Source organism: Brienomyrus brachyistius, chromosome 2 (genome assembly GCF_023856365.1).
Source record: "Brienomyrus brachyistius isolate T26 chromosome 2, BBRACH_0.4, whole genome shotgun sequence".
Taxonomy (NCBI): domain Eukaryota; kingdom Metazoa; phylum Chordata; class Actinopteri; order Osteoglossiformes; family Mormyridae; genus Brienomyrus; species Brienomyrus brachyistius.
Window position 1 is genome coordinate 2,501,302 of NC_064534.1, and position 18,591 is coordinate 2,519,892.

At 53.1% G+C, this 18,591-nt stretch overlaps 1 protein-coding gene across 10 annotated transcripts in view; it reads left to right on the forward strand.

Moving 5' to 3' along the window:
* pbx3b (pre-B-cell leukemia homeobox 3b) overlaps nucleotides 1–18,591 on the forward strand; it is a 67,365-nt gene that overhangs the window by 24,926 nt on the left and 23,848 nt on the right. The window lies entirely within an intron of this gene.

The window sequence follows — 18,591 nt, forward strand, 5'->3', positions numbered from 1 at the left end:
GAGACAGGGAGAGGAGAGGGAGAGATGGAGGCAGAGAGGGAGACAGGGAGGGGAGAGGGAGAGATGGAGGCAGAGAGGGAGACAGGGAGGGGAGAGGGAGAGATGGAGGCAGAGAGGGAGACAGGGAGGGGAGAGGGAGAGATGGAGGCAGAGAGGGAGACAGGGAGGGGAGAGGGAGAGATGGAGGCAGAGAGGGAGACAGGGAGGGGAGAGGGAGAGATGGAGGCAGAGAGGGAGACAGGGAGGGGGAGAGGGAGATATGGAGGCAGAAAGGGAGACAGGGAGGGGGAGAGGGAGAGATGGAGGCAGAGAGGGAGACAGGGAGGGGAGAGGGAGAGATGGAGGCAGAGAGGGAGACAGGGAGGGGGAGAGGAAGACAGGGAGGCAGAAAGGGAGACAGGGAGAGGAGAGGGAGAGATGGAGGCAGAGAGGGAGACAGGGAGGGGAGAGGGAGAGATGGAGGCAGAGAGGGAGACAGGGAGAGGAGAGGGAGAGATGGAGGCAGAGAGGGAGACAGGGAGGGGAGAGGGAGAGATGGAGGCAGAGAGGGAGACAGGGAGGGGGAGAGGGGAGAGATGGAGGCAGAGAGGGAGACAGGGAGGGGAGAGGGAGAGATGGAGGCAGAGAGGGAGACAGGGAGAGGAGAGGGAGAGATGGAGGCAGAGAGGGAGACAGGGAGGGGAGAGGGAGAGATGGAGGCAGAGAGGGAGACAGGGAGAGGAGAGGGAGAGATGGAGGCAGAGAGGGAGACAGGGAGGGGAGAGGGAGAGATGGAGGCAGAGAGGGAGACAGGGAGAGGAGAGGGAGAGATGGAGGCAGAGAGGGAGACAGGGAGGGGAGAGGGAGAGATGGAGGCAGAGAGGGAGACAGGGAGGGGAGAGGGAGATATCGATTTGTAAATCAGGGAGGCTGGGAAGGGGGATATGAGGAGGCAAGGAAGCAGGGGGGGGGGATGAGGGGAGGCCTGGGCGTAGGATTCAGAAAATTCAGAATTCGGGGGGGGGCTTCTCATCATGGGTGTCATAGCTTGGCTTGAATCGCAGGAACAAAGTGGCCGTGATTTAAGTCCCCCAACCCCCCTCCCCCCCCCAAACCCGTGAGCCGCACACTCTGTACCCCCCCCCCCCCCCCCCCAGGATGACCTTGAGCGTGTCAGCGTGGCGTAAATCGCAACGTATTTTATGCGCCTGCCGTGTTCCTCCTGTCATGGCCGTTTGTCCGGGGTACAGCAGTGCATTGTGGGAAGGGAGAGAGACGCAGGCTCTTGTCCTCCAGTGGAGTTTAGTTCCCTCTTGCATTGGACCTTCTGTTTTTGTTTACAGAATGACTGCAGAAGCTCTTCTTGTTCCATAGGCTGTGGGAGGAGATCAAGCATGTGGGAGGGTCATCATTTTGTTTACCTTTATTTATTATTAAGTGTCATCTTAAATGATCTTATTTAGCGTCATCTTAGCTCACCTGCAAACATTAACCTGATTTTATCTCTCACCTCTCAGACACTTTGTGCCCCAAAAATGAAGTATATTCGAGTTAAATTTAAGCAAACTGAATGGAGCGATGGAGCTCAGGCACTGTGTAAATGTATAAATTTCACAAACAGATGCTCCTTGCGCTGGGGTCCTGCTATGTGGATGGTCTTGAGGTGCGTGAGTCTGAACCGCGCAGTCGTGCTGGTGGTCTGTCCACTTGGGCTCCGGCCACCTCCCAGAAGCCGCGCGGCGAGATCCCAGGGGCCCCGGCGATGCGGCGGCATGTTTGCACGCAGATCGCACGGCAGCCTTCATAAGACATTTTACCCCATGATTTGCGATGAGCTTATGTGTGAATAATTAATGGCAATTAATCCTTAATTACAGTAATTAGGCAAGTCACAGGAAATTAAGCTGCAGCTGGAGAAGCCTGTGACTGTGAGGGGGGACTCGCAGCCGCCGGAACGTGCGATTTAGCCACGTCGTGCTACGGGGGGGGTTGGGGGGGGGGGGGCTTTCGGGGAGGCGTTTGCCAAATGTTTGGGGATGGCTTGGCAGATAGAGCACCCGCGCTGGGGGCCTGCTGAAGAACAGGCTTGGGGAGGGAGTGGGGTCCCCTCCCACTCAAAAGCATCATCTACCACAAACATAGGATTCCCCCCCCCCACATACACAAAGCTATTTCATTTTCACTGCAAACTTGACCATCAGGCAGATTCATACACGGCCGTTGTTTACAGAATGTATAGCTCACATGGAAACCGCTCACATGGAAACCGCTCACATGGAAACCGCTCACATGGTGCATCCCCGCCAGTCGCCGCTGCTCCCGCCAATCGCATGCGGGCATGACAGGAGGACCCCACGGAGGGCGCCGGGGTCGCCTGCCGTCGGCATGTAAACACAGGGGCATTAGCGGCGGGCAGATGGAGGCCGCATCGCTGGCCTTTAATCTCCAAAAGCTTCTCGCAGCCAATGCGGGGGAGGCGGGGAAATGGGGGAGGGCGGTGTTGAGGCCCAGCCCTGCAGATCTCCCCCTGCGCTCATCTGCGCCTCGTCATGCCTGCCACTGAGAGTTTTCCTCTGTGCCCCGCTGTGCTTGGACTCACCACGCGTGAATAAGCACTCCCCTCCCACCGGGGCCCCCCCGACCTCCGCGTGCGAGGCCTGGGCGGACGCACCGGGTCCAGTGGGGGTGATGGCAGCAGGACCTTGGCGAGTCGTTCTCCCGGCGTTGCTGCGTTTCTTTATTTGCCTCTTTCCCTGGGAAGGGGGAGTGTTTTTCCTAACAGGGAGTTAAATCGGCTTGGGGGGGCCTCCAGCGGTGATATTCCATTAACCTGCAGCCGCTCGCTGGTACCCTCGCGGCCGCTTTGGGATAAATAGAGGCGGCCTCTCCCCACTCCAACGCGTTCCGAAACGCCGTTTGGAATAATGAGGATTTATTGTAGTTCTGCCACACAATCATTTTTGGAGGACGCACTCTCTCTCCTTTGACTCAGGCATCTTGTGATTGCCAGCAGCCGCCATTGCTCAAACGAGACATTTGGCTGGGTCTTAAAGCAGGGTGGGGGCCAGGGGGGGTTCCAGTTACTCTAATGGAATTGTTTGTTTGTTCATGTCAACATTCTGGTGTCTTATTTGCCGCACGTTGGCCGTAGAGCGGAGGTTAGGGAAGCGGTCGGGGTGGGGAGTCCTTCTGTGCCGGTGGGGGAGGAGGGGGGGGTACTTAACCCGAACCGCTGTACTGAAAGCCTCAGCCGCATAAACAGATAATCCTGCCACAGTCGTGTTTTTTCAGAGCTACTGAATTGTAGCAGTAATGCATGTCTGGGCACTGCTGAGGATCCCGGGAAAGACGCCCACCGAGGGTTTCGGGGGCTCTGCAGATTCTGGCCCGGCAAGACGTGCCAGCTGACTGATCCTGGGCATGCCAGCAAACGGGGGTCGCCCTGCTTCCGGCAGGGAATGCTCTCCGTGAGCGAGTCACAGGATTCCGCCGCGGCGGCCACCCGGCACTGACGGCTGGAGCCTGAATCGGTGAGGAGGCAGGAGTGTGTGGCATAGCCATGGTGAGGTCAGCAGTCCGGCAGGCCGGTGCTCTGAAAGTTACTCTGATTGGCCCTGTGGACCGACACAGCGCGCTGGCTGGGAGCCCCGCGGCCCACAGGAGAAGCCCTCGCACCTTGGGCTGTGTTTACTCTGGGAACTGATTAAATATTGATGCCGTAACAGTCTCGTTGGGGCTGACGGACCCAGGAGGACGGGCTGAGGCGAGAGGCTTCAAAGGCGGCCTCTGCGGTAATAAGGCACACGGCAAAGAGCCGGCGAAGCTCATTAGCGCTGAGCTGGGGGAGCAGCTTCCCTCGCCGATCCGAGGCAGCGGGAGCCGCCTGAACGCTGGAAATCGGATTTTAAGGGAATGAAAGGACAGAAGTGTCTGTTCTCCGTGCGCCCTTGAAGATCTGTAGCCTCTCTCGTCAGCTGTTACATTTCCACGGTGAAAGTGTTTCCGCACTGAAAGCGTTTCCGCGATGAGAGTCCCGACGCCGCGTAACGTCTGCGTTATGTGCCGCTGTTAAGTTGTACGATATTATGAGAGCATGCATTTCAGGGCTGAAATCCCAGCGAGGGCACAGCTGTTGTACCCTCAACTGAGGGAATTACAGTTGAATCACTTTAGAAGGAGCAGGTGAAATATTAAAGCGAGCTGAACGCCACTCTTCCTGGTTTTACCATCTCCTGAGTCTTTGGGTAGAATTGATTAAGCAGTTCTTACAGTTTGCCTGGCACTTTATCAGTGCTGAAATTCTGACCCAGTAGGGGGCACTTTGGTATTATTCTGTTTGAAGGGTTATTAATTGATAGGAAGGGGAGGGCAAGAGGGCTGGGGGCCGGCCTGCTTTCAGCCAGATTGCTAATGCAGATGCCAGTATTTCAGAGTACAATGTGGCTCCTCCTCTGGAGGAGCTGGATCTAAAAATAAACATAAATGAGGGAGAAGGACAGCCCAACCCTACCCCTCTCCATCCAAAATTTAGGTAATCTCAAGCTGCAGTGAAATCTCAAGGGACAGTATAGTTTCCATTATTATAGAATAAACTCCCATCACTGTTTGAGTGTGTAAAATCCAGCAGGTGGCGCAGTGGTTAAGGGCCGGCTGGCTGTATTGTGACACTGACGAGCCCCAATTAAGTTCCCAAAAAGCTCAGAGAGAAGTAAACCTCTTTATTTGGATACTTTACAGCTGGAAATTTTCTGCAGCAGTGTTTGGGCTATGTGGGCTATGTGAGGGGCCATGGTGGACCAGGCCTTTTCTGCAGCAGTGTTTGGGCTATGTGGGCTATGTGAGGGGCCATGGTGGATCAGGCCTTTTCTGCAGCAGTGTTTGGGCTATGTGAGGGGCCATGGTGGACCAGGCCTTTTCTGCAGCAGTGTTTGGGCTATGTGGGCTATGTGAGGGGCCATGGTGGATCAGGCCTTTTCTGCATCAGTGTTTGGGCTATGTGGGCTATATGAGGGGCCATGGTGGATCAGGCCTTTTCTGCAGCAGTGTTTGGGCTATGTGAGGGGCCATAGTGGACCAGGCCTTTTCTGCATCAGTGTTTGGGCTATGTGGGCTATGTGAGGGGCCATGGTGGATCAGGCCTTTTCTGCAGCAGTGTTTGGGCTATGTGAGGGGCCATGGTGGACCAGGCCTTTTCTGCATCAGTGTTTGGGCTATGTGAGGGGCCATGGTAGACCTGGCCTTTTCTGTAGCAGTGTTTGGGCGTATATGGGCTATGTGAGGGGCCATGGTGGATCAGGTCTTTTCTGCCGTAGTGTTTTGGGCTATGTGAGAGGCCATGGTGGACCAGGCCTTTTCTGCATCAGTGTTTGGGCTATGTGAGGGGCCATGGTGGATCAGGTCTTTTCTGCAGCAGTGTTTGGGCTATGTGAGGGGCCATGGTGGATCAGGTCTTTTCTGCAGCAGTGTTTGGGCTATATGGGCTATGTGAGGGGCCATGGTGAACCAGGTCTTTTCTGCAGCAGTGTTTGGGCTATGTGAGGGGCCATGGTGGATCAGGTCTTTTCTGCAGCAGTGTTTGGGCTATATGGGCTATGTGAGGGGCCATGGTGAACCAGGTCTTTTCTGCAGCAGTGTTTGGGCTATGTGAGGGGCCATGGTGGATCAGGTCTTTTCTGCAGCAGTGTTTGGGCTATATGGGCTATGTGAGGGGCCATGGTGGATCAGGTCTTTTCTGCAGCAGTGTTTGGGCTGTGTGAGGGGCCATGGTGGATCAGGCCTTTTATATAGCAGTGTTTGGGCTATGTGGGCTATGTGAGGGGCCATGGTAGACCTGGCCTATTTTGTAGCAGTGTTTGGGCTATGTGGGCTATGTGAGGGACCGTGCTGGACCCGGCTTTTCTGCGGCAATGTGTGGACTATGTGAGGGGCCATGGTGGACCTGGCCTTTTCTGCATCAGTGTTTGGGCTATGTGGGCTTTGTAAGGGGCCATGATGGACCAGGCCTTTTCTGCAGCAGTGTTTGGGCCATGTGGGCTTTGTAAGGGGCCATGATGGACCAGGCCTTTTCTGCAGCAGTGTTTGGGCCATGTGGGCTATGTGAGGGGCCATGGTGGACCTGGCCTTTTCTGCATCAGTGTTTGGGCTATGTGGGCTTTGTAAGGGGCCATGATGGACCAGGCCTTTTCTGCAGCAGTGTTTGGGCCATGTGGACTATGTGAGGGGCCATGGTGGACCAGGCCTTTTCAGCAGCAGTGTTTGGGCTATGTGGGGCTATGTGAGGGGCCATGATGAACCAGGCCTTTTCAGCAGCAGTGTTTGGGCCATGTGGACTATGTGAGGGGCCATGGTGGACCAGGCCTTTTCTGCAGCAGTGTTTGGGCCATGTGGGACTATGTGAGGGGCCATGGTGGACCAGGCCTTTTCTGCAGCAGTGTTTGGGCCATGTGGGCTATGTGAGGGGCCATGGTGGACCCGGCCTTTTCTGCAGCAGTGTTTGGGCCATGTGGACTATGTGAGGGGCCATGATGGACCAGGCCTTTTCTGCAGCAGTGTTTGGGCCATGTGGGCTATGTGAGGGGCCATGGTGGACCCGGCCTTTTCCTGTCTTTTTGCAGCTCAGGGATCTGGCTGTTGTACCCTTAAGCTATGCACTTCAGTTTTTAGTCTCATGTTGAGATATGCAGGTTTACGACCAAGAGACAAAACATCGTGGGGGAGCAACGGTGGCGGAATAAAGGCAGAATGCTAGGAGGAATCGGGTGGAGGTGGGGTAGGGAGAGGGCCACCCCACGGGGGTAGTGAGGCAGCCCACGCAGATTAACATCATCGCTGTGTGCTGAAATAGCACCCCCATTTGTGCAAACATCCCCCCCCTGCTCGCTGAGGGGGGCGCACCCTCCACTACATATCCTGTCTCATCACCCACCAATCAGTGGTGCCGTTTAATTTCAAGTAAAAGGAGACTCTATGTGGCTGCAAGACTAATAGGTGAAGGACAAGACTCAAAGGCCATAGAATTTGCAGGTAGTGATGTATTCGGGGGTGGGGGGGGGGGCTGTGTCTGGGATCCATCACGGAGGAGGGCGAGCCCTGAAGTGGAAGCAGGGATTTACTCCAGAGCTTTCTGCGTTTTCAATCACCTTGACGAGAGAAATCCGGAAGGGGCGGGAAGGGGGTGGGGGGGGCCCGGTGGGGAGCTATTTCACCCTCAGATGGGAACAGGGGGGAGCGCCCCCTAGGCAAGCCATGCATTTGCATCAGTTATGGGTCGGCCGCTGCAGATCTGGAATGTGGGCGGCATTTGGGGGGGGGCATCCCCTCAAATACGTCTCACGGAGACGTCTCATCAGGCTGGTTTTTACATGAGAGCCGTGGACAGCGGAGGGGGGCTTTAATTCATTTATATCTGCTTGTTCTCTCGTACTGATAAAGAAATTAAGGAGGGAAGTGGCTGAAGTAGGGCAAATATCTCTAACTGGGGGCAAATAGGGCAAATATCACCAGGGCAAACAACCCCCACCAGGGACAAATGGGGCAAATATCCCACGCTGGAGGCAAATTGGGTGGATAAACCTTATCAGGGACAAATTGGGCAAATATCCTTCACTGGGGGCAAATGGGACTAATAACCCTCACCAGGGGCAAATACCCTTCAATAAGGGAAAATAGGACATAAAGCCCTTATTGGTTGCTGTAGAGATTCTCTTATTTCAGGGAAGCAAGGCAGTGGACCGTCCACCCCTGTCTGGACCTGGCAGACTCTCCTCCCACAATGGTCACCTGCCCCCATAATCACTCGATCATCTCCATGACAGTGATGCCTAAACTGTAATTTCTGTCCTGTTATTATGACCCGTATCTGGTAGATGGACCCCCCCCCCCCCAACACCCTAAACTGTCCCTTACGACTTGCTGAACCGCAGCTCCATCTGGGGGACCCCAAGATAGCGGCCACAGTCCCTGATCCCCCCCCCCGGAATTCTTGAAACCATGGGGGCACAATCACTATGGCCCCCCTAAAAATCACCCCCTGACAGAAAACAACAAAACGCCCCCTATGACAGCGAGGGGACGCAGGAGCTGGAGCCCACTGGGGGGGGGGCGCCGTCGCCATACCGCGGGCATCACACAGGGCTTCATTTACTCTGACAACAAAGTTTAATAGCAATTTATCTCGGATATTAAAGCAGCAACACGCGGCACAGCCGAGTCTCGAAGGGGCCTCTTTATTACCAAGTAGGTGGCCTCAAGGAAAAAATGTACGCGCTGCTTCCTGCGGGATAAAATATGCAGCGGGCTTCCTGTTTCATCTCCAATCTGTGTTATTCCTCAAAAAAATCCACACCGCCGCCTCCAGTCCTCTTCAATATTTAATTTGACAACTTTTTAATCTGTCATTACGGCGTGATGAAGTAATCGTCAAGTGTCGCAAAAAGAGATTAAATTATACTTGGAAATAGGAGCTGAAGTGATTTAAGGTGGGGGGAGTATTTGTTTTTCCCCCCCCAGTAATAACGGGTGCTTGGGTGACGGGGACCTCGCCTCCAACACTTATTTATTCACACCTCTCTGCTTTTGTCCTTTTTGTCGACATAGAAGGTGGCCCCCAGTGAGGGATGTGGGGCCCAGTGGCCAGGGAGCGGGACCTGGTGGGGGGGGGGGGGGGGGGGGCAGTCTCGGTTCAGCTTTCTTTGCATGTTTTCCTTGCGCTCAGCGTAACAGACTCGCTGCGGACCCCGGTAAGGACTGATATTGCCGCTGCCCAGGTTCAGCCAGATTTTTCGAAGCCGCGGTGGTGACCCCCCTGACCCCCGTGTCAGAGACGGGGGGCTGGTCTGTGCCATCTCAGTGCACGGGTCCCCCCGGCTCCTGGTGTGCACTGTTCCAGTTACTTTTTAATGGCTGTGTTGTGCTCCGAGTCATATTGGGGGGGAGGGTCGATTGAGGTCTAGGTAGAACGTGGGGGGGGGGGGGGGGGGTGGTTTAAGGGTACTACTGACCTGACACAGTTGGATTATTGTATTCCCAAACAAGATTAGTTGCCATGAATGGATTAGTGAAATGAGCTGTTGATCTTATAAACTAAGTGAACCGATAATCTCATAATCTTCTGAACCTTACTTCCTGGCCCCCTTGCTAACTGGCCACTGGGGGTCACCCCTGAGGTTATGGGGTGCATCTCTTCTGGACTCGCCATCATGAGCATAAGGCCTCCTGTTTATCCTGTAGTGTCATGGTGTCGGGTCACTGTGCCTGTGATTGGAAGGTCGCCGGGTCAAATCCCAGGGTCTGCAGACTGATGCCAGCATTGGGCCCTTAAGTGAGATCCTCACTGCCAATTGCTGCAGGCCTGCTGGAGGCCGATCCCCTGCTCAGACTCTCATCTGTATGTTTGCCTCATGGGCAAAAGGAGAATCTTCCACAGGGGTGGATAAAATATCACTCTTCTATTCTACATAAAAAGCTGTACGAATCTCATTGTGGAGGCCTAAGGATCAGGGAAATGGCGGTTTCTTCAGTGGCCAAAGGCAGACGCGGTGGTGGGAGAAGGAGGCAGGCTGATGTGCGCCTCCGAAGACGCGGGGTTAGTGCCCCCGAAGGCCGGGCAGCCGCTGAGGCGGCCTGTGCAGACTGATGGTCTCCGTGCTCCTTCCTGGCTCCCGCCACACCAACCCAAACGGGCTCAGCTCTGCACTTTGGGAAGCTCCGTTTTCATCATGGATCTCCAAAGACTCGTCTCTCCCAGCAGCCTCCAGAAGCACATTAAGGGTGCATCATATCCCCGGGTCTATTAACTGCATCCTGTTCATATAACTTAAACGGAGAATAAATGTCCCATGTAGACGCATAAACCGCAAGCTGTGAGCTGAAGCAATTTTGGCTGCACGCGTTCCTCAGACGTGTGTTTGAAACCCAACTCTGCTTTAACACTCAGCCTTTCCTTAATCGTCACTCCACCTGCTGGTCTCTGAAAACACTGTCAGATGTATGACATTTTTGTTCAGCTTTTCAGGGATTTTTTTTTTTGTTTGTTTTATTTATTGCTTTATTCCAAAACATCGGTGTAACAGGCTGCCTCCTTTGAGGCCCATAATCACATAAGAGCCATATTGTTTGCCTCTGTAATGTTGTTTTCATCGCAGTCAGCTGCCATTTTCTCCTCTCGCTTTTGGCAGTTGGCAGGAAGTTACTTACCGTCTGTGGAGCCTTTTGTCCCCCAGGCAATGTGTGTGTGTGTGGGGGGGGGGCACTCCTCTGTGTTTTGGCCGGTGGGGGTGTGCAGGAAAAAGTTCAATCTCCCCCCCCCCCCCCCCCCCCCAACCGGTGAATGGAATAGACCGATTCGTTGTCGGCAGCCAGTGGCTAATATGCCCGCTTTGTTCGCGTCTGTAAAGCCCGACGTGTGTGATGCTGACAGCCGGAAAGTTCTGCAGCTCTCTCTGGCGCTGTGGCCTGCTGTAGCCCGCTGGAAAATAACTGGCTGGCCTCTTTCGTTCCGGGGGGACCAGAGCCCACGATTCGGACCTATTTGTCGGGCTTGTTTAACCAGCCCTGTGCGTTGGGGGAGCTCAGTCATGGGACACTGTGGACATTAACCCCCCCTGCAGGCGTGGATGCCTGGCGGAGGATGGGGCCCATCACCTGACCACTCTGGTGTTTTCACCCATTTGCTCGCTGACACCTTTTCATCGGATTACAGAGCCGTCCATGTGAAGGAGGCACTACTCTCCGTTCCCGATGCGTAGACATTGTTCATCTACCCCCTCCCCTCCCCTCCCTCACTGCCCAGTTCCTGTACATTCTTCCAGTTCACGTTCATTGCAGTGCAGCCATGGTGAGCTGCCAGTATTCTCCTGTGCGGAGAATTGGTGGAATTTGCCCGAAAGTCCAGTTAGCAAAGTCAATAAATAGCGGAAGCATGCTCTGCATAGAGAGCGGCGATCCCCGAACAGCGTGTTATGTGTATCTGTGTGTGTTTGTGTGTAAGATGGGATTCTGGGTAAGACCCCGCCTCTGAAACCTTCCTCACGACTGTCATCTTACCCCCGAAGCTTATTAAAAAAAAACATCAAAGTGAGAAGCTCTCATTTATCCGGCATGATTCAAATTACAGGGCAGGCGCCCAGGGGCACCGGCTCTCAATCGACTGGGCTGAACCTCTGGGCTTTTCTTTTGCTTTTGACAGCAAGGGATGTGGGTTTTCTTTTTTTCTTTGGGGGGGGGGGGTCATTTTACACAATGCATTCCTCCATTACCCCCTCAGAATGCGAATATGGGGCTTTTTGAACGAGGAACTGAATTTCACTCACAGACGCAGAAAGATGATCCTCGGTAGTGAAGGAACAAACACTTAATGTAAGTGGCCATCACTCCAAGCTGGGAATGGGGGTTGGTCTTGCAGACGAGGGGGTGCAGTGGAATGTGATGCAGAGGATTTTACTAGTGTTCTCAGTCGTGAACAGAGCCCTGTCTCTCACTGGCTGGTGTAACTGACAGTGAACAGACAGATGACACAAATGGCGCTGGCATACAGGAACCGGGCCGTACCCAAGCTGTGACACGAAGAGAGACTAGTTACAGTGAGGTTCCAGCGAGGTTCCAGCTCGCTTCGGTTTTCTACTGCAGGGTCGACTTGGTGAAGGCGCTGCTGGGTTTGGAGAGCAACAGTGATATAAAACCTCTATAAAATAGAGTTACTATTTGCTAATTTCCACTAGCATGTCTGTGAAAATGGCTGTGTTATATTAGCATCAAATGTTAGCGCAATTAGCATTCACTTGCGTAAATTTGTATGCAAATGTATTTGTACACATCCATTCTATTCTGCTGTTCTGTACCTGTACATTTTCAGGTTCCGAGTAATCGGGAGTGCACCGGTACATCGTGATGTGCGATATTACTAATAATGAATAATGTATAGAAGAGTGTTTCCCAGCCCAGTCCTCGGGGAGCCCGGACAGGAGCTCAGAGGAAGCAAAAACATGGATTGGACTGGGTTGGGAAACACTGGTATAGAACATGCTCTTTATCCTTTAGATAATCCATGCAAATTGACACAGATCACTGGGATCTCCCTGCATTTCAGCCAATCAGATGGTGGTTATGCAGCCAGCTCATCTTGGTTACGCTGGGCCGTGGTGGGCAGCGTGGGTGCGGCTTGGTTCTTAGTTACAACAGAAAACGGGAAGGGGGTTGATTGTTCCACCCGCCGTGCGTTTGGAAGCCTCGTTACTGTGCTTACTAATTAGAAAGCAAGTTGCTGCAGGAAAGAGTGACAGGCCCCGTTTCCATGGATGCAGGGGGATGGAGAGGCACAAAAAAAACAAAAAAGTCCTATTAATTGCTCAGACAGGGCAGCAATCAGGCTTGAGAAGGCGCTGATCTCATTAACCTGGCATCTAATTATCCGGCTTGTGACCGAGCCCTGACAAGACCCCGCCTCCGAACAGGGCTCTGGCAGCGTGGCCTGGCCTGGCCCAGCCCGGCCCAGGCGGCACCGGGGGGGGGACCGTAACGACACCTCACCCAGCTCCCGCGCACACCGCTGTTAACAACTTCCCGTACAATTAAACCCGCGGCTGTTAATTACTGTAATTATATCTCTCCCGGTGCACCGGAGCGCAGCTCATGAAGGGTCGCCTGGCTTGTCAGAACTACACTTCTGCCACCAGCCAGGAGGGGGTGCCATAACTCCCCCCCCCACACGTGCTCCAGGCAGACTGATCCTGCTGGGGTATCTCTGTGCTGTGTGCCAAAGAGCCAGACACAGCTGGGCTAGTAGGTTTTGCTGACTACAGTGAATGTGAAAAGAAATGCAATGCTGAGTGCGGCCAGGTGTGGGTGTGTAACATACTGAACTGACAGACAAACAGACAGACAGGCAGACAGATAGATAGATGTATGGATAGATGGATGGATGTGACCCTGCCAGAAAGCAGAAAAGTACTGCATTTGACTGTGGGGCCCCTATGCATGGGAGATGGATAGATGTCTGCTGGGGCCCTTTTTGTGGAGGTGTTGCTGTAGACCGGCATCTTAGGCCTCTCTGGGGCCCCAGATCTCACAGGGTCTCGCCTCCTGGACCTACAGGTCTGTCTGTGGACACATTGCACCAGGGTCCAACTGACAGACCCTAAGCTCTCTCTCAGAAACCCACATCCGGCTCCATATGGTGGAGCACTTTGCACCTCATAAACACGTGCCTGCACGACCTGTCCTGGCCGTGATGGGAGCCTCCCCAGTGAGCAGAGACCTTCTGGCATATCAGAGCGTGTATTTGTCACAGGGAGATGCAGGTAAATCGCAGGGGGGGTGGTCTCTGTTGAGCTGTGTGTGGTATTAACCATGTAATTCACCTTCAAAGTGCAGGGCAGGCCAGGGTAGTAATAATGACCACAATGTTTATTTTTTTATTGTTGTTTTTCTCCTCTTTCCTGCTGCCCGTCGCAGTTGAGCCGCCGTGACGATCAGTGGTCATGCATTACCTTTCCGGGTCAGCGCACCTCCCAGCCTCTGGCTCCCGGGGCAGAAGTCAGACCGTGTCCATGACGAGCTCCACAGCCGCCGGCTCCCCGAGTCTCACATCCGGAGTCAGTTTCCATCCTGTGAGATGGGGTGTGTGGGAAGGCCTGGGGGGGGGATTTTCTCATTGGGGGACAAAGGCTACCTGACCTGTCAGGGGTACCTTTCTGTCACCCCATTTGCTGTCTTTTTGCAGTGTTTGGCTGGGGTGTGATGGGACGGCTCTGCCTCATGAAGGGGGCGTCCTCACTGTCAGCAGGGCCAATTAGCTTGGTGGCCACATGGAGAAGAAGCGCATCATGCCGCACTGGGATCCCCCTTAAAGGGTGCGGCTGCTCGACTCCGGCCCCCGCTTTCCTCATTCGCTGATTCCTGTCTCATCTTGGGCTGATTATTTCCCTGTCTTGCCCAGACATCCTTAGGGATTAGCGTTCTGGGCAAACGCTGCGGGGCGCAACACTTAAAAGCCCCTCATCCGGCACGGAGTGGGACAGCCCTCCCAGCCACCCTGTGACCCAGGATGCAGCAGAGCTTTGCGTGACACCTGGCGGGCTTCTCCTCCCGCAGCTCCCACTGCGCCTCTGCTTTATCCTGCGCTCATGGAACGTTCCAGAAGCAGAGAAGGAGCGGGCGTCCCGTCCCACTACTCGTGGCATATCAGGGAGGGGTAATTAGTCTCCCATTAACATTGGGAAATTGGCTGATGCGTATTAGCGTGTTAATGGCGTGTTAATTACTACGCGCGTTAGAGGGACGCCTTGGGCGGCTTCTCCAGATTCCCTGCTGCCTCATGGACAGGCGCCAAGCTTAAAGAAGACTTAGAGGTCGTCGATTAAAAACGCATCTGCTTGCCGTCCGCCGGAACAAAAGAGAAGCCGGCTGGTTCAGGACACCCTGCCGGCTGAGGGTCTCGATGCCCAGCCCGCTCGTGGACCCTCTTTGCTTGTTTTAACGCCGAAATCCCACTTGCAAGGGGAAGCTGCTTTCAGCCACAGATTTGCCGGTTTTCGCTGCATGTGATCCTCTGTAGCAACGCCCCCCCCTCCCCACCCCTCCAGCTGACTGACCTCTAGAGGACAACAGGAGATGAAGTTTATTTTATGGGCCTGACCTTCTCTTGGGGGAGGGGGTGACCTTTTCAGGTATTTCAGGCAGATAAGTATTACTTTTGATTAGCTGGTTTTTTTGGTGCCAGCATTTGTCCTGTTGAATAAAATCGAGACCTTGGGCTGGCAGAGATGTGACACTTCTGAGGATGTTAAATAAAACCATGAGAACAGGAGGCCGAAGGTCAAATGCTTCAGCTGAATTTGAGGAGAAAAGTTGTGATGGGTGGAGATTCAGGCCTCCAGACTGGCCGAGGAACATCAGTGGGAGGGGCATGTTGGGGGTGGGCAGAGCTTCCCTTTTTTGTTTGCTCTGGCTCTAGGACAGCCCAGTGCTTCTGGGACATAAAGCCCATGGTCATTCGACTTTCACTTCATTGTGGATTGTTTACTGCGTCTCCAATAAGGACTAGCAGTAGCCGCTGCCTGTCTCTTGATTTGTATTGAATTTGGCCAATGAAAACGCACCGTTTGAGGTAGGCAGGCAAGCTTCCTAAAGTCCTGGTGATGTGGAGTTAATTGATCACACCACTGACAGGCCAAGGTGGCTTGAGGAAGTGAGGTTTTTAATGGGGGGGGGGGGTATTCCACCAGGCCGGAGTTGGTGTTTTGGGGGTGGGGGATTCCTCCAAGCTGGAGCTGGTGTTTTGATATACAACGGGCGGCATCTGTGGTCGAGAGCAGATGCCTCTTGCTAAGCCTGCAAAGCCGCTAAAGAAAACTGTCAGCTTTACTGCACGCTGCAGATTTAATCACGCAAATCCTATTTGTGGATGTTATTATGCTGAGGAGTTTACGCTGCTTTTTAATCGAAAATGTTATTAACTGGGGGAAAACGCAGCTGCATTTTGTGCAAAGTAATAAACTGGGAGAATTCACCAGCGAGAAATGTGTATATATATTTAAAATGGCAGGTCTTTGTCTGGGGGTGTTTCTGTAATTATCTCGATTTCTGATATGTGGGCCAGAGTAAACTGGGCTCTGTAACACTGACCCTGACATGCTTCATTATGTATTACAGCAACTTTCTCAAAGTTTATGCCGTTGTTCCCAGCTACTAACAGTCCACACTTTTTTTACAACTGCTGTAATCTTTTACTATGAATAGTTTAGCTTGTTATTGAAATTTATGCTTGTAATCTATCAGTTTGATGCAGGGGAATGAAATGGGCAGAGCTCAGACCATGGGCAGAGCCCTATCTGACATTAAATCAGATTAAATTGTACTTTTGAGTATTCAGCTTCTAGCACGTCCTATGCTAGAGACACGGGTTCGAGCCTTATGGCAAGGATACCCCGAAAGACTCCATAAAAATGGTCTTATCCTGTCCAGTGACCAAGAGTAATATGGGCCACAAAGCAGCCAGGTTCAGTTTCTCATAATGCCACCCCCTCTTCCACAGCACGGAGCACCAGAACTTTCTGGTAAAAACACTGGGAAGGATACAGGTAGCCTCTTACTGTCTGAGTTTGAACAAAAAGCCCTCACCGACTTCCGTTTGAAGGAGAAGCATTGTACCCCTCCCTCCCACCCCCGGCCCCTGGCTGTGTGCCCCCTCAGCGCAGCCCAAACAGATCGAGGGCATGAGCCAGCTCAGCAAGGAAGATTTGCAGTGAGCCACGGTGTTATATTTAATGTACCTGACACGGCAGAGTCTCCAGCACAGCCTGGTCCTAGAATGAATTTGTTGAATAATCAGCCAAACTTGTTTGTTACGTTATTATATGGATGTGAGTAGATGTGTAACATCTAATTCCCTGGCTCAGTGAAAAATTATGTCTCTAAATTGTGCAGCAGGATCAGTGTTATTGTTTTATTTTGGTGTTATTCTTTTGGTGTAATTCTTTTAGTGTTATTCTTTTAGTGTTATCCTTTTAGTGTAATTATTGTTTTAGTAGTATCTGTAGCGTTAGTGTTTCTGTTAGCTTTGATTGTCACCCTGTGTAGTGGGTAAACTGCATATATGTAAAATGGGATTGTGAGATTTGGCATGCAGGGCTGTCCTTATGGGGGGGGGGGGGTGGAGCTGGGCCATATTTACTCATCGGAGCTGTTTTTGGCTCAACCCAGCGGTGTATTGTGCCCCCCCCCTTCCCCAGGCCGGTGTCAGCAGCATAAATGAGCTCATTCATCCACCACTTTCACGCCATTACATCCGATGGCCACTGTCCGAGCGGCGGCACTGTATCAGAACTCGGAGGAGGTGGGTCATGGCAGCACTGGCTCACTGGAGGTCCACTGGCGGGGGCGGCGCCATCGCCCGCCTATGCTAATCTCCTTACCGTTTCATTCACCGTATCTTAATGAAGCCCTAATGAGCTGTTGAAAATCCCTTGAATCGCGGGTAGGTTATTGAATTTAAACCCCCCGCTCTTGTAATCGTTACATTCCAGGATCTCCTCTCGTCGCCACTGTCGCCACCACCCTCGCCCCCACCCTCGCCCCCACCCTCGCCACCATCTCCTGGCGGCACCACGCAGCGTTATCTGAGGCCGCAGGTGCGGGGGCGAATGTGTGCCGGGTGACGGCTAATTAAAATTCAAGTGAAAGATAGGAGGATGAAAGGAAGGAGCGGGATTATAGGGAAAAGCAAAAGAAAAAGCAGGCGAGTGCTCGATAACCAAGACGAGAGAACTGGGGATGATGTGCGGGGTCTCCGGGGCCGCAGAGCAGGGCTGCATCATCAGGAGGCCTGAGCAAAGATTCAGGAGGTTGATTAAAGTATGGAGCAATACAGACCTTATCCGAGGGCCGATACTGAACCTCTGCTTCATTGAGAATGCTGGGAAACAAAGGAAGATAGCTTTTGCCCAGCAGGGAAAGTGATGTTTGCCGGTGCATGCATGACCATGAGCACTGAAAATGGGGGGGGGGGGGGGGGTGTTGGAGAGCCCTCCCCAAGCCAGCTCGCATCTCCACTGCCCACACACCTGATTTAACTTTAAATACCAGCTTACCTGGGCTCAGTCACACAGGTGGTGCCAAATTGGGGAAAATTAGGACTTGGCGGAGAACCACCGATTCAGGAGAACCCACGGGGTTCCCTAACCGCACTCTGACCCTCCTGAAGGAGGGGGGAAGCTGGCGATGCATACCCTGTCCAGTGACACCTGGCCCCAGGGTGGGGAGCACCCAGATCGAGGAGTGGCAGATAGCCAAACCGGCACACGGTAGCCGGCGGCTGTCAGCTCATGGATGTCATCACCATGCACCCCCTCCCTCTACATCTGACACGCGACGGGCCGTGTAAATAAAAAACAGCAGGAGGGTTGTGGCGCAAATGACAGAGACACGCTGGTGACATGAGTTCCTTGTTCCTTCCAGCCATGACCCGGGTCACACAGACGATAATGACGCACTGCGTTTCTTTAATTTGTTTTTAAATTTTCTGTTGCTGCCCATGTACGGACGAGATCATTGGGGTCATTGTTCCTGTTAAGGTTCAGTGCTCAGAATCAGAACGTTCAGAGAATCACTGTCACAGAGGGTCACTGTGTCATTGGAGGTCAATGTGCCACAGAGAGTCACTGTCAGAGGGTCACTGTGTCATTGGGAAACATTGTGTCTCAGAGTCATTATGTCACAGGAGATTACTGGGTCACAGAGAGTCACTGTGTCATTGGGGGTCACTATGTCACAGAGTCACTGTGTCATTGGGGGTCACTGTGTCACTGGGGGTCACTGTGTCATAGTGAGTAACTGCGTCACAGAGAGTCACTGTGTCATTGGGAGTCATTGTGTCTCAGAGAGTCATTATGTCATTTGAGGTCACTGTGTCACAGAGACTCCCTTTGTCACAGGAGATTACTGTGTCACAGAGAGTCACTGTCACAGAGGGTCACTGTGTCATTGGGAGTCATTGTGTCTCAGAGTTATTATGTCACAGGAGATTACTGTGTCACAGAGGGTCACTGTCATTGGAGGTCAATGTGTCACAGAGGAGGCATTGTGTAGGTATATATGGGATATTGAAACCTTTTTATG